The sequence below is a fragment of the Capsicum annuum genome, chromosome 2 (assembly GCF_002878395.1).
Source record: "Capsicum annuum cultivar UCD-10X-F1 chromosome 2, UCD10Xv1.1, whole genome shotgun sequence".
NCBI classification, from domain to species: Eukaryota; Viridiplantae; Streptophyta; class Magnoliopsida; order Solanales; family Solanaceae; genus Capsicum; species Capsicum annuum.
This window is the reverse complement of record NC_061112.1, coordinates 23,855,457-23,860,600: the sequence shown is the minus strand read 5'-3', so window position 1 is coordinate 23,860,600 and position 5,144 is coordinate 23,855,457.

Here is a 5,144-nt window from a genome sequence, read left to right as displayed (position 1 = left end):
AAGATAGAGACTATAACGATTATCCTAGACCTATTTCTCCTTTTGATATCCAAAGTTTCTTGGGTCTAGCTGGTTATTATCGTCGTTTTGTTGAAGGGTTTTTATCTATTGAGTCTCCTATGATCCGTTTGACCCAAAAGAAAGTGAAGTTTCTGTGGTCTAAATCTTGCGAGAAGAGTTTTCAGGAGTTGAAGACTCGACTCACTTCAGCCCCTGTGTTGACTTTGCCTGACGGTGTTGATAGTCTTGTGGTGTATTGTGATGCTTCCAGAGTCGGTTTGGGTTGTGTATTGATGCAAAAGGGCAAGGTTATAGCTTATGCTTCCAGGCAGCTAAAGCCTCACGAGAAGAATTATCATACCCATGATCTTGAATTAGTTGCCATGGTTTTTGCTTTGAAAATCTGGAGATATTATTTGTATGGTGTCCATGTCGATGTCTTCACGGACCATAAGAGCTTGCAGTATGTATTCACCCAAAAGGAGTTGAATCTTAGGTAGAGACGATGGTTAGAACTGTTGAAAGATTATGATATGAGCGTGCTATATCATCCGGGCAAGGCCAATGTAGTAGCAGATGCCCTTAGTCGGAAGTCCATGGGTAGCGTAGCACATGTGGAGATTGGTAAGAAGAGTTGGCCCGTGAGGTACATCGTTTGGATAGATTGGGGGTTAGGTTGTTTGGTGATGCTGAGGGTAGTATAGGAGTGCAAAGCGATTCCGAATCCTCTTTAGTTTTGGAAGTGAAGGAGAAGCAAGACAGGGATCGTACCTTGGTCAGGTTAAAAGAGTCAGTTAAAGACCAAAAAGTGGAGGTTTTCTCCCAAGGGGAAGATGGTGTTTTGAGACTCCAAGAAAGATTATGTGTTCCTGATGTTGATATCTTGAAGCATAGGATTATGGCGGAAGCGCATGGTATGCGATACTCCATCCATCCTAGTGCTACCAAGATGTACCATGATTTGCGGGAAATCTATTGGTGGAATGGCATGAAGAGTAACATAGCAAAATTTGTGGCGAAGTGTTTCACGTGTCAACAGGTTAAAATAGAACATCAAATGCCCAGTGGCGTGATACAAGAGTTTAGCATTCCTACTTGGAAGTGGGAAGAAGTGAATATGGACTTCATAGTTGGTTTGCCTCTTTCTCATCACCATCATGATTCGATTTGGGTTGTCGTAGATTGGCTGACAAAATCAGCTCATTTTTTGCCTGTGCATTCATCGTATACAGCTGAAGATTATGCTAGAATATATATTCGGGTACTCGTCAGACTTCATGGAATCCCTTTGGCTATTATTTCTGACAGAGGTACTCAGTTTACCTCTCAGTTTTGGAAATCTTTCCAGAAGGGTCTCGGTACCCAAATTCGTTTAAGTTCTACTTTCCATGAGCAAACAGATGGTCAGGCCAAGCAGACCATTCAGACTTTAGAAGATATGTTGAGGGCTTGTGTGCTTGATTTTAAAGGTAGTTGGGATGAGCACTTAGCATTAATCGAGTTTGCTTACAATAATAGTTTTCATGTTGATTTTGGAATGGCCCCGTTTGAAGCTTTGTATGTTAGAAGGTGTAGATCACCCATTGGTTGGTTTGAAGTTAGTGAGGCTGCCGTGACTAAACCGGATGTGGTGTTCGAGGCCATAGAGAAGGTTAAGTTAATTCGGGAAAGGTTGAAAACCGCCCAAAGTCGTCAAAAATCATACGCATATGTAAGTAGGAAAGACCTTGAATTTGATGTTTAGTATACTTGAAAGTTTCACCTATGAAAGGGGTGAAGAGATTTGGGAAGAAAGGGAAACTAAGTTCCCGTTACATTGGTCCCTATAAGATTGTGGATCGCATTGGGAAGGTAGAGTATAAGGTTGAATTGTCCGCGGAGTTATCTAACATCCATCTGGTTTTCCATGTTTCTATGCTTAAGAAGTCTATTGGTGATTCTGTTGTGATTGATCCTTCCGAAAGCTCGGGTATTCAAGATAGTCTTTCATATGAAGAGATTCTGGTTGAGGTTTTGGACTTTCAAGTTCGTAGGCTAAGAAACAAGAAAGTTCCTTTGGTTAAAGTGCTTTGGCGAAACCAATCCGTGGAGAGTGCTACTTGAGAAGCCGAAGCGGATATGCGCACCAAATATCCCTACCTCTTTCCTACGAATCCTGAGCATGTCAAAGGTATCGTTCTCTTTTGATTTAATCCTTATTGCTATGTTTATCTTGGCTTGTGTGTTTTCAACGATATCCAAAAAAATCTAGAATGGAGTATATGCTTGGGCAAGATGATTTTTCTCTATTTACTCATTTTCATAGTATTCTGGAACTACCTATCAATATTCGAGAATGAATGTTTCCAAGGGGGAGATGATGTGATGCCCCGAAAAAAATTTTCGTTAAGATCTCGGACGAAAATATGTTGAATTCTATTTTTTATCGTGATTAATAATTTTTTTGTGCGGAATTTATGGATATGCGACCCGTCATCGCATAGATCATCAAATAATATTTCTAATGATATATGGATCATTCAAAACGGACACTCGAGCGATGAGTTATGATCATTCCGATCTAACCGTGAATAGTGGTGAACAGTAAATGTGCAGGAAAAAAATACTGAGGCCAGGCGAATTTTAGGGTCAACTTCAAATGATCATAACTCCTTATACATAATGATCTGGGTGAGCTACTATATATCAACAGAAAGCTCTGAAAGTCCTCTTTCCAATGAAATTAATTTCATCCAATTTGGCCATTGCTGCAAAAAGTTAAGGTCGATCTACTTCAGCCTATCAAAACAGTCCACCAAAGGACAGATTTGACATTATTTGATTTTTAAGGGTATTTTGGTCATTCCCACTCCAATCCATCCGGATAAACCATGGATTTAAGTCCATTAAGAGCATTCAATAGCTCATTTTTCTCCAAAATTTCCTAAGGCTCAAACCCCAACCCTACTACTCCAAATTTCATCCTTCTATGCCCCTTGATTGAACTGTAGAAATTTCAAATCGATTTGGGATTCGAGTTGATCATGTTAAGGGCTTCGAAAAGCACCCTTTATTTTTGTAAATAAAGTTCCGGAGTCGAAAGTTAATATTCATCTTCCATTTTTAGGTATGTGGGGCTTTGAACAAGATTATCCTTTCGATCTTGCGCCCGGTATTTTTGTTGAATTACATTGACATGAGATTTTACATGTTTTATCATGAATTGTTATAACGCCCCAAAAAACGGGTCTCGGAGCGTGACACAGTGCTTGAGGCTACGATCAGCCCCAAGCTAACCCTTTGAGCCATTTTCATTCAGTTCAACACAAATCAACGGGGTTTCCATAAATAACCCTCAAATATCAACAGAGTAATCATCATCCAAGAATAAAAGAATTTCAGAAATATAACAAAATACGACTTATTAGTCAACTCCCAACATCTATACTAGTCTAACAAGCCTCTAAGAAAATCAATAAAACCAGTGAGCCATTGAGACATGCCCCAACTGACGCATACTCAGTTATCAAATGTAAACAATTCCATGAAACCAACATCAAACATCACGTCCTCCGAACATGAGGAATCACCATGACATAGGATGTAGAACAGCGTGCCCGAAGAATCACTGTCGAACCTGAAACTGAGCACCTGAACCTACATTTCGAAAAAATACAGCCTATATCCGAAGAAATGGGTCAGTACCATAGAAAGGAACAGAGTATATGGGGGTGTATGTAGTTTTATAAACATCATCATCATAAATATTTATAAGAAATATGTAGGATGTATGAAAGACTCACATAGCCCGAAGAAAATCATCATAATCATGAGAGGATGAAATAAGTACAATAACACATGTGAGTCATCACATAATTTGTCAATCACATTCAGTTAATCAAGAATATTAATTCTCATAATGTAAATATCATTTAAATCTTTCGAAAGAATAACTTTCACAATTCCACTTTCAAATCACTTTACCATTCACCATAGACACAAGGAAACATGCACACACTAGGAGATCCTATAATCGACATAAACCATGTGAGCTACATAGAGTCCAACGTACAACCCATGTTGGGGAGAGCCATCTTATCCTTGCCATCAAAGTAGGACTATCGATATCAAATCCACACAAACTAGTGATCACTATATAAATCAGCCTCAGGCTCACTCCTTCGGGGACACGTAGTTTTAGGAAATTAAGGTCGCTTTATACCTCCCACTCGGTGCTAAAGATTTCTCCCTAACTTAGCTCAGATTATTTCAAAGACAATCCACAACAAAACAATTTCAGTAATATATAAATATACATCGGGAGCCATTATGCTTTCCATCTATCAAAATCAACCATGTTGTGATTTTTTTCACACTCGAGTTCAAAAAAACTCCATTAAGACCAAAAGGTCAAATCATTCAAAATATCCCAAATATTCAACATCAACGTGCTTATAACACACACTTTCTAAAAAAACACAATTTCTAATGGGGATTCACGACCCAAATATCAAAATTATGATAAATATCGTTCAAGATTCAATCTTTATATCTCCACACATGTAAATTCATCTTTCAAAATTATAAACATCAAGATTTTATAATAATCATCATAAGATATTGGTTCATGCTTCAAATTCATAAAAATCAAATAAAAATCATGCCTTTGTAAAGAAAATTACTTTTGGGCACAAGAACGAAAGAGAGTTCTTGTTGAAAAACCCCACATCCCTTGAATGATGAACTTTATATTGATATTCATTTTTGAGATATTAATCGTGCCTTTGAATGATGGTTCTTGGAGTTTTTGAACAAGGAACTTGAAATCTTGAATAAATTTGTAGAATTAATGGTGAACGTTGGAGGTTCTTGGAGTTCTTGGACTAGGAACTTGGAATCTTGAATAAATTTGCAGAATTAATGGTGAACTTTGGAGGTTCTTGAAGTTAGATGTAGGAGCTTAGGGTTTTCTTTTTGAGGGAATATGATGAAATATAACATATAATGCTTCTAATAGGCTTTAATATAGGGTTTGGATGGATTTTGGGTGAGTGAAAATGACCAAAACGCCCCTAAAAATTAAATAATTTTTGAATCTGTCCTTTGGTGGACTGTTTTGATAGTCTGAAGTAGATCAACCATAACGTTTCATCCAATTTGGATAT